Genomic DNA, 11775 nt, shown 5'->3' with positions numbered 1-11775 from the left:
TCAAAGTAAATTCTATTTTACGTGTCTATGAATAAAAAATGATTCACAAAGTGAAACTTAGGACTAGAAAGGAGAGTTAAAGGAACTTCAGACAAGTGAATTAATAATAAGTAAAGACACCAAGAAGTGCCGCTCATGGTATATTACAGGTAACCACACAGAAATGGGTAACATCACTTTCAATACTAAACGGGCTAAAATTTAATGGTCTAAGCATGCATTTTGAGGGCTTTGGGGGAAAAAAAACAGCATAATACACCTAAAGAAGATAAAGGGAAAGTTATAAATACAAAATATAAATTAATGAAACAAATGAGAAAAAAACTAATATTTTAAAAAATGTTTTTCATAAAGTCTAATATACTTTATAATAACCTGGCAACACTGGACAAACGAGAACATGCTTAAAATAACTATTGCAGGAATGAAAGGTTAATGTCAAAACAGATGTTTCAGAGATTCAAATAATTTTTTAAAAAATATATTTGTATATTATCTTCCCTCTTTGTTGTGTACTTGGGGATTTTCCTGTTGCAGTTCACTATATCATGTGTCATCAATTGTGACTGTGTCATCAATTTTTATGCTAGTAAATTATTACCATCAGCATACAAATATGCTGTTAAGTATGTCCTTGCTTTTCTTCTGATGCCAGCTGTCATCCTATTTTTTGCTCCAGTTTTCAGCAAAACATCTTAAAATCGTTGTCCATACTCTCTGCCTTCAATTCCTCTCCTCTCATTGTCTCTTAAATATATCCCAGTTGGGCTCTCTCGCCTTTTTTCGATCATGTTATTGACACCACTCTTGTCAAAGTTACCAATAATCTCCATCTTGCTAGATCCAATGATCATTTTTTACTACAACTTTAATTGGCCTATTAGCCGCATTTGACACAAATAATCACTTCCTTCTTCATAGTATACTTTCTTCACTTGGCTTCCAGGACAGCACATTCACTTGATTCTCAGCCTATCTCACTGGAGCTACCACTTCAGCTTCCTTTGTTTCTTCCTCATCTTTTCCCATCACACTTCCTATTGGAGAGCTCCGGAGCTCAGTTCCTGATTCTCTTCTCTTCTCCCTCACCACACACTCTGGAGGGGCTCAGCAAGTCTCATCCTTTTCAATTCTCCTTTTGGACCTCCTTTTGAACTGCAGGCTTATAATAAATTATCCAACTGCATAACTGGTATATCTACTTGACACTTAATTTCAAAAGTCATAGATATCCAAAACTGAACTCATGATTTTCCCTCATAAACCACTACCTACAGATTTTCTCTTCTTGCTGAATGCCATGGTCAGCACTGGAGCCTCTCTTAGCTCTCCTGTACACTTTCATCCTCAGCAAGCCTCTATCTCTGCACCTCAAGAATCTCTCAGGGCTCCTATCCCTTGCCCAGCCTTGGGCAGTAGCTGCCTCACACTCAGTGAAAGACCAAGAATCTGCTTCTCTCATCTACCTGCCCTGCCCTGCCTTCAGACCTCATCAGGCCCCTCTGCTTATGCACCTGTGAGAGAAGAGAGTGAAGGGGGCATTGTCTCTGCTCCCCCACCCACCCCCAGTAACAGAGGATTTTACCCGATTCTCACAGTAAGACCTTTACCTTACTCTCACTTCAAATTGCAGCAGTTCCTACATGCCTGTCCCTCAAAAGTGTCTCAGGTAATTCTGCTCTCCATCCGATCTTACCTAGGAGCACACAAGATAGGTCATGAAAAAACCATTAGTGGGGGCGGGCGCTGTGGCTCACGCTTGTAATTCCAGCACTTTGGGAGGCTGAGGTGGGCAGATCACGAGGTCAGTGGCTAACACGGTGAAACCCCGTCCCTACTAAATACAAAAAATTAGCCGGGCATGGTGGCATGAACCTGTAGTCCCAGCTACTCGGGAGGCTGAGTCAGGAGAATCGCTTGAACCCTGGAGGCGGAGGTTGCAGTGGAGGCGGAGGTTGCAGTGAGACAATATCACGCCATTGCACTCCAGCCTGGGCAACAGAGTGAGACTCCAAAGAAATAAAGAGAGAGAGAAAGAGAGAGAGAGAGAGACAGAGAGAGAGAGAGAGAGAAAGGAAGGAAGGAAGGAAGGAAGGAAGGAAGGAAGGAAGGAAGGAAGGAAGGAAGGAAGGAAGGAAGGAAGGGAGGGAGGGAGGGAGGGAGGGAGGGAGGGAGGAAGGAAGGAAGGAAGGAAGGAGAGAAAAAGAAAGAAAGAAAATAAAGAAAGAAAGAAAGAAAGAAAGAAAGAAAGAAAGAAAGAAAGAAGGAAAGAAAGAAAGAAAGAAAGAGAAAAGGAAAGGAAGAGAAAGAAGAGAGAAAGAAAGAAAGAGAAAGAAAGGAAGGAAGGAAGGAAGGAAGGAAGGAAGGAAGGAAGGAAGAAAGGAAGGAAGGAAGGAAGAAAGAAAGAAAGAAAGAAAGAAAGAAAGAAAGAAAGAAAGAAAGAAAGAAAGAAAGAAAGAAAGAAAGAAGCAATCGTGAGTGAGAGTGAGTGAGAGTGAGTGTGTTTGGGTCCCTACTGATGATGCTAAACTATCACAAGCCCACACTCAGCCTTTCAACATTTGTTGGAGATTCACTTGTTTCCTTGTTATCTCCATCAAGGGCAGCTTCCTCCTGCTTCTGCTGCTGCAACTCAGCTAGGCACAAAGCATCTGTGGATCTGTTCTTTTTTCAGCAGGGCTTCATCACTCTGAATTTAAGTTAATTAGCTTTTTTTGAGACCTCAGTTCTGTGTTTTAAAATGAAATCTAGGATCTATAGATTATCCAGCTTATTCTCTTTGTCAGGGCAAGAGCATTTTTCTATAACTTTCTAAATTCTAAACAAAAGTAAAAGTTCACTTCTTTTCAGAATCCCCACGTGTCAGAAAGTGTTACTATTATCATCAGTTCAGTGATATTTATGGAATTCCAAGTTGACTCTAATATCAGCTTTTGGTATAAATTCTTTCTTTCTGATATGTAGCCTTTGAAATTTTATTTGCTGCAGATCTCTTGGTAGTGAACAATTTTCATTTTTATCTGTCAATTTCATATTGTGATTTTTGATCTTGAAAGGCAGCATTACTGAGTACCCAATTCTATATTAACAGTTATTTGCTCTCGACATTTGTTGATACTAGTTTACTCATTTTTAGTTTTTGCTTTACTATAATAATCAGATAAATATTCTTTCATTATAAATTATCCTTTTTTTCAATGTTTGTATGGTCTGGTGTTTGGTTTTAATGTTTTATAATTTAACTAAAGTGAGTTTATTTTTATATCATCTGTTAGAAATATATTCTTTGAATCAATGGATTTATACCTTTTCTTAATTTCTTTTTGAGAATCTCTTGAAATGGTGAATCATTTTACACTTCTCTCCCCCCATATTCGAATTAAATAAATGTTAGACCTTGTGTTTCCATGCTACATTCTGGGTATATCATTTAAACATTTTTTCTTCACTAGTTATCCTCTTACCTGTGTCTAATATATCATTAATAACTTGCATTTATTTTAAAATTATTTTTTGTTTCAGACCTGCCTTTTTTTTTTTTTTTTTTTTTTTTTTGGAGATGGAGTCTCACTCTGTTGCCCAGGCTGGAGTGCAGTGGTGTAATCTTGGCTCACTGCAACCTCCACCTCCCGGGTTCAAGCTATTCTTCTATCTCAGCCGCCTGAGTAGCTGGGACTACAGGCACCCACCACCATGCTCGGCTAATTTTTATATATATATATTTTTAGTAGCCACAAGGTTTCACCATCTTGGACCTGCTGGTCTTGAACTCCTGACCTCATGATCCACCCATCTTGGCCTCCCAACGTGCTGGGATTACAGGTATGAGCCACCATGCCCAGCCAGATCTGCCCATTTTTTCTATCAACTATATTGTTTTACTATTGTTTTTACATCTTTGTAATAGTAGATTGCTTCTTTAAACAATTGATACATACCTGCTTAATTATTTCTTCACATTGACGATTTCAATATATTTAGTTTTAAAGGGTCTAGATATGCTATTCATTTCATTAACTTTTATTCATGGTATCTTGCTTACCTGATCATTTTTAATACTGAACTCATTGTTCATCCTTAACCTGACATCATTTTATGGTCTGAAATGAGAATGCTATTATCCAGACTTCCTCCGTGAAGCTGACTCAATGCTTTAACTCAATATAGAAGTTTCAGCATTAACAAACTGGAATTCCTGATGGCCCAAGAGTCAGTAGTACCATCATTGGCATTACTGATCATAGCAGATCTTCCCAGAAGATCTGGGAAACCCTCACCCCCCTCCATCAGCTATCCAATACAAAGTGCCCACTGCTCAAGCTCCAGTTCACAGACTATTTTTGTGTTTGAAAGAGGAGATATTTTAAGAACTTGCCTAATCATTTTCAGGGATAGAAATATTTCAAAGAGATCCTCTACTATACATATGTTCTATAGCAGCAGTCACTTGAGAGCAGCTCACTTGCAGTCATGGCCAAAAGCCTAAATCTTTCTTTCATTCTAGTCACACACCTATTTTGTATCTTTTGGGGATATCTCAGATTCAGATGCATTCATAGTATTCTATGATTTGCGACACTACTATAGATTCTTCAAAATGTTACAACATTCCAATGGTATCTTGGGAGGTATAGAAGGAGAGGAAAAACAATGGGCTCAAATCTCCTCTGACTTCTCTTCTTACAATATGTTTCATTGTTCAAAACTTTTAGAACTACATTAATACAGCATTGACAGTGGGCATTCTTCTTTTCCTTCTGACTTTAATAGGATTGAAGGAAGTGTTTTGCTATGAAATTGCTATATGGGTGTGTATTCAGATAAATTTTGACTTTATAAAGCCAATATTCTCCTCATTATTTTTAAATGCTTACCAGGATTCACAGTATTATTTTCAGTTCTCCCTGTTTAAAGCCATATTTAAATAACTTGATGACTTGGATATACTATATATGTTACTCTGCTACAGAAACAGAAAAAACCACCACCAAATTATATTCTAAGATACTTGGTACACCAATTGCACCATCGTTTTTTATCTAAGACATTCAATTCTTCCACAGGTGGGAGCACATGAATTAGCATCATTTACTACTTGTAGCTTTCACTACAGACTTTCAGACTTATGGTGCCTAAAAGAAATAGAATACTTCTAGCTGGGTTTAAAAGCTACAAATAAACAGAGGAAATATACACTATTTTGAAAGTACCACTTGAGTGTTATGCATGTATTTCAATATTATGTTGCTAATTTTAATTGTTCAAAGTTAAAGAGCTTAAACCTCCCCCTCATGCATTCCTGAATCACCCATTACTCCCACACATATGTTGTTCGATACAGCATAAACCTAAGTAAATAAAGATGTGGCAAAATGAAAAAAGTAAAATAACGTTATACCATTCTCATCTGTGAATGGCATCAGTAGACAGATGTGAATAAAAGTAATGTGATTATAATTTTAAAAATCATATTTAATAGGATCCATTTATTATTAAATGAACATTAGGCTACTTAATGAATAATAAATCTTTGACACAATGAAAACTCTTAATGCAGAGTGAGACCAAAATGAAAGTAATAACTGTTTTTCTCTTAACCCTTGCTTTAGTTGGTCTTTCCACCAGACTGTCACTTTAAGGATATTCTAATAGCACAAAGCCACCAGCTTTACCATTAGAGAGATCTTCATTAAATTATCTTTGTTGTAATAAAGGTCATCTGGAGGAAATACTGGTCTGGACACAATAATAAATGTCAAGCTTTCTAATATTTTCCAGTTTTAGACACAAATTGAAAGGATCATTTATAATGTCAAAAATATACTTTTTTCTAACTAATCTATCCTATGACTAAGACACTATTAGCAATTAAAGTAGATAGAGCAAATATAAATGTGGAGAGAAAAAGTAATTTCCACTTGTTTGAACAGATGAAAGCACGAATAAATTGAAAGTCTGAAATATTAGCTTGGGGGAATAAAATCACTCGGGGGAGCAAGAGCAGGATATACCAGCCTTTAACTCTACACTTCCCCCAAGAAAAAAATTTATAGATAGCTATGTACAAACCAAAATAGCGCTGGGAGGGTTCAAGGGACCACTTAAGAAACTACAGCAACACAGTGAAGCCAAAAAAGAAAAAAAAAAAAAGAGAGAGAGAGAGAGAGAGTGAAAGAAAAAAAAAAAACAAAAAAACAAAAACGAATAGCCATATAGAAAAAACAACTCCTGAAATCAGCATACCTGAGACAGCAGAAACATCTTTTTTGGCTAGGAACGAAAAAAGCTGAAAGGGAGTATCAGTATCAGCCACAAGGTGGAACCACTATGGCCCTCAGTAACCCACTCTGGCAGAAGACACTGGCATTTTTGCCCTGCAGTAAGCAACAGCCATTTCTGAGAGAAAACCCAGAGGAAAAGATGAAGATGTACCATCCCCTTCCACATCCCTTTTCCCCCACCAAAAATACCGTGACTGTGGTGCCAAACCAGGATCGGAACTACTACCTTTCTTAATCTGCATGTGTCTCTGACATATGAGCAGCAACCATTTCAAAAGCTCCCACATAGAAATGCTCATACTCAATTTATTCTGTTACTTAAGAGTGTTTAAGGATTTACATTCCATTTGTGGACTATCTCACTGGATCTTCTTTCCTGCAGTAAGAGGTGGTTTGGGTGCTGCTGAAGGTCATTGTCTCAATTTGTCTGGTGTTTGCAGAAGAGATGTCTGCAAAGTAGTAGAAGATCAAATTGGTGCCTGCCGAAGAAGGATGAAGTGCTGTAGAGCATGGTGGATTTTAACGCCAATTCCAACACCACTTATCATGTCAGATTATCAAGAACCCCTTAAACCTAAGTTGAAATGAAACTGATGTAAAATAAAAATACATCAAAAGTGAAGTTATTTGCATCTAAGAATGTAGAAATATACATATTAAGTACTTCCATCTTGATAACCATCTTGTGTTTTCACTTATCAACATAAATGAATAAATACTAATTTCAAATATACCCAATACTATTTCTTTGTGAGTCATTAACAGATCTTAACAAAACCTTTAAAAATGAGAAATCTGTTACTTTTGTTTTCCAAGATGGTGGATTGAAGGCATTGTTAGCCTGCCTCTTGCACTTGGAAAGACAAAATGGTGTGTAGAGATTCACACTGAACTTTCTTTCAAGGAGCAACACAGGAACTTAACAGGAAAATTGAAATAAGCCACAGACCATTTGAAAGAAGCAGCAGGATGCAGCTTACACCATAAGCTAGGCAGAAAATTTTGAGTTTCCAGGGTGTGAGATGGGGATAAACTGACTGTAAAATATACACTTCCATTGGGAAATCTATCAATCTAGGCCATAGGGGAAGGCCTTAATCGTACTCAGGGCTGGAGTTGATTCAGTGAAGAGTGACGACTATATGAGGAGTGGCATTGGGATGTGCTTTGAGTCTCCAGCACGTTCCCAGTTTCTGGCAGGATGGAGGGAAGCCATTTCTGATTCTACCTCACAGAGGACCTCCCAGAAGTCTGCCAGCTAACTCAAATGGTGGTCACAGGTTGAGAGAACCTCCCAACTGAAATGTTTGATAATAATTTCCTGTGGGGACAAACTCCCCCAGGCCAGAACTGAGAGGTGAGTGGGACGTGTGATGCAGCAGCAAGCACAGGAGCTGGATGCCCCTGTTCTGCAGGTGGATCAGGAGGGGTGTGGCCTGAAGGCTGCAGTTACTGTCTCAATAGGAGAGGCTTATGGTATGGGTCAGTTTTGAGCTCTGAGTTCAGACTTCTTGAAACTTAGCTAACTACTCCCAGTGGAACACTGTGGGTGTGAGACCTGCCTTGCCAAGCGTGTGGGAGCTGGATGGGGCTTACCGCCAAGCTGCTACTCTCCCCATTCTTCATATGGACTCTCCTTGTACAGAGGCAGAGGCAGCTTCACTTCTCTCTGGAAAATTACCCCAGTGGCCCAAGAACTGCCTTCCAATTCCCACTGGAGCCACTGCTTGTCCCACACGTAGAGAGCCAGAGCATCACTTTACCTGACCTAGTTCCCACCTGGTTTTGCTCAACCACCTACCCTGGTAGATTAACACAAATAACAGAAGAAACTTTTAGAAGCCCTTTCGCTCTACCCGTTCCCTGAGACACCAGAGTACCTCCCATGGGTAACATTAAGGCAAGTCCAAATCTCACCACTACCACCACAGCTGGCAGTCTTTTGCAAGCACCACCTCCTGGCTGAAGGCCAACTGACACAGTCCATTAGAGCATCTTGAATTCAGAACATTCAATGTCATGACAGGCCAGGGAGCCTCCTCTGCCTTAATTTGGCTCTCTATCACACATTCACACACACACACACACGCGCGAGCGCGCGTCACACACACACACATCAACCTACTGGCAAACCGAGGAAAACACACACACACACACACACACACACACACCTGCTCAATTCAGGCCATTATCCCTGATGAACATCGATGCAAAAATTCTCAGTAAAATACTGGCAAAACCGAATCCAGCAGCACATCAAAAAGCTTATCCACCACGATCAAGTGGGCTGCATCTTTGGGGTGAAAGGCTGAGTCAACATACACAAATCAATAAATGTAATTGATCACTTAAACAGAACCAAAGACAAACACCAGACAATTATTTTGATACACGCAAAAATGCCTCTGATAAAATTCAACATCCCTTCCTGTTAAAAACTCTCAATAAACTAGGTATTGATGGAACTAAGAGCTATTTCATACAGCCAATATCATAAAGAATAGGCAAAAGCTGGAAGCATTTCAATTGAAAACTGGTACAAGACAAGGAAGCCCTCTGTAACCACTTCTATTCAACATAGTATTGGAAGTTCTCGCCAGGGCAATCAGGCAATAGAAAGAAATAAAGGGTATTCAAATAGGAAGAGAGAAAGTCAACTTGTCTCTGTTTGCAAATGACACGACTTCATATTTAGAAAACCCATCATCTCAACTGAAAAACTTCTTGAACTGATAAGCAACTTCACCAAGGTCTCAAGATACAAAATCATTGTGCAAAAATCACAAGCATTCCATTACACCAACAATAGTCAAGCAGAGAGCCAAATCAAGAGTGAACTCCCATTCACAATTACTACAAAGAAAGTAAAATAGCTAGGAATACAACTAGGAGTACAAGGGATGTGAAGGACCTCTTCAAGGACAACTGCAAACCACTGCTCAAGGTAATAAGAGAGGACACAGACAAATGGAAAAAATTCCATCTTCATGAATAGGAAGAATCAATATTGTAAAAATGGCCATACTGCCCAAACATTATAGATTCAATGCTATATCCATCAAAATACCATTGACATTTTTCACAGAATTAGAAAGAACTATTTTAAATGTCATATGGAATCAAAGAATACCCCATATACCCAAGAAAATCATAAGCAAAAATAACAAAGCTGGAGGCATTACGCTTACTTCAAACTGTACTAGAAGGCTACGGTACCAAAACAGCAGGCTACTGCTGCCAAAACAGACATATAGACCAATGGAGAAGAGCAAAGACCTCAGAAATAACACCACACATCTATGACCACCTGATGTTTGACAAACCTGACAAAAACAAGCAAGGGAGAAAGGATCTCCTATTCAGTAAATGATGCTGGGAAAACTGGCTTGCCATATACAGAAAACCAAAACTTGACCCCTTCCTTATACCTTATACAATAATTAACTCAAGCTGGATTAAAGATTTAAATGTAAAATCCAAAACCATAAAAACCCTAGAAGAAAACCTAGGCAATATCATTCAGGACACAGGCAAGGACAAAGATTTCATGACAAAAATGTCAAAAGCAATTGTAACAAAAGCCAAAATTGACAAATCGGATCTAATTAAACTAAAGACCTTCTGCACAGCAAAGAAACTATCATCAGCATGAGCAACCAACCTACAGGATGGGAGAAAATTATCGCAACCTACCCATCTGACAAAGGTCTAATAACAAAAATTGACAAGGAACTTAAACATATTTACAAGCAAAAAAACAAACAACCCCATCAAAAGTGAGCAAAGGATATGAACAGAAACTTATCAAAAGAAGACATTGATCTAACCAACAAATATATTTTTTAAAAGCTCAACAATATGATCATCAGAGAAGTGAAAATCAAAACTACAATGAGATACCATCTCACACCCATCAGAATGGTGATTATTAAAAAGTTAAGAAACAATAGATGCTGGTGAGGCTGAGAAGAAAGAGGGACGCTTTTACACTGTTGGGGAAATTGTAAATTAGTTCAACCATTGTGGAAGACAGTATGGTGATTCCTCAAGGATCTAGAACCAGAAACACCATTTGATCCAGTAATCCCATTACTGGCTATATACCCAAAGGAATATAAATCATTCCACTATAAAGACACATGCACATGTAAGTTTATTGCAGCACTATATACAACAGCAAAGACATGAAACCAACCGAAATGCGCTTCAGTGCTAGACTGGATAAAGAAAATGTGGTACCTATACACCATAAAATACTATGCAGTCATAAAAAGGAATGAGATCATGTCTTTTGCAGGCACATGGATGAAGCCATCATACTGAGCAAACTAACACAGTAACAAAAAAATCAAACACCGCATGTTCTCACTAATAAGTGAAAGTTGAACTTTGAGAAAACAAGGACACAGTGAGGGGAACAACGCACAACACGGTCCGCTGGGGACTGGGGGTGAGGGAAGAGAACTTAGAGGATGAGTCAATAGGTGCAGCAAACCATGATGGCAAAGGATACCCATACAACAAACCTGTACGTTCTGCACATGTATCCCGTATTTTTTAAATTTAAAAACAGGAAATACTTATGGACACACGTACATACATACATACACACATACATTCTTCCCGGATCTTCATTCCTGGCAAGCCAAGGAACCTGGAGAAACACCAGAATTCTGTCCCTCTGAAAATGCAGGACAGGTCTACCTTCATCAGCATAAAATTTTGGACCAAATGTGGTAACTGCAGGTCCACCCCACAATGAGTAACTGAAAATTGAGGCAGTATTTCAGATCCAAAAAACCTGATGAAGCAATTCGTGACACATTTGGGTTGTTTTTGCCTTTTCCTACTATGAAGAGTGCCAGTAGGAAGAAGGAAGAACGGTGTACAAATATCTGTTTGATTCTCTGTTTTCAGAATCCTTTGCTTGTTTGTGTGTGTGTTTGTTCTTTCTTGAGACAGGACATCACTCCAGTCAGCCAGGCTTTTCCAGTCTGTAAATTTTGTTCTTTCCTTTTGTCAAGTTTTAGAAGATTTTATTTACTTTCTATTGAATTTTAAGGCATTTTTAGATGTGTATTAAAACATTATCTGACATGCTGTGTGTTACATTTCATTTATTTTCATCGTCCCTTTTTTATTTTATTATTTTATTTTATTATAGTTTATATTCTAGGGAATATATGCACAAAGTGCAGGTTTGTTACATATGTATACATGTGCCATGTTGGTGTGCTGCACCCATTAACTCGTCAAGTACATTAGGCGTATCTCCTAATGCTATCCTTCTCTCCTCCCCCCACCCCACAACAGGCCCTGGTGTGTGATATTCCCCTTCCTGTGTCCAGGTGTTCTCATTGTTCAATTCCCATCCATGAGTGAAAACATGTGGTGTTTGGTTTTCTGTTCTTGCAGTAGTTTGCTGAGAATATGGTTTCCAGCTGCATCCATGTCCCTACAAAGGACATGAACTCATCCTCTTTTATGGCTACAT

This window comes from Chlorocebus sabaeus, unplaced genomic scaffold (genome assembly GCF_047675955.1).
Source record: "Chlorocebus sabaeus isolate Y175 unplaced genomic scaffold, mChlSab1.0.hap1 unalloc_scaffold_219, whole genome shotgun sequence".
Classification (NCBI taxonomy): domain Eukaryota; kingdom Metazoa; phylum Chordata; class Mammalia; order Primates; family Cercopithecidae; genus Chlorocebus; species Chlorocebus sabaeus.
Note: the sequence above shows the minus strand (reverse complement) of the source record.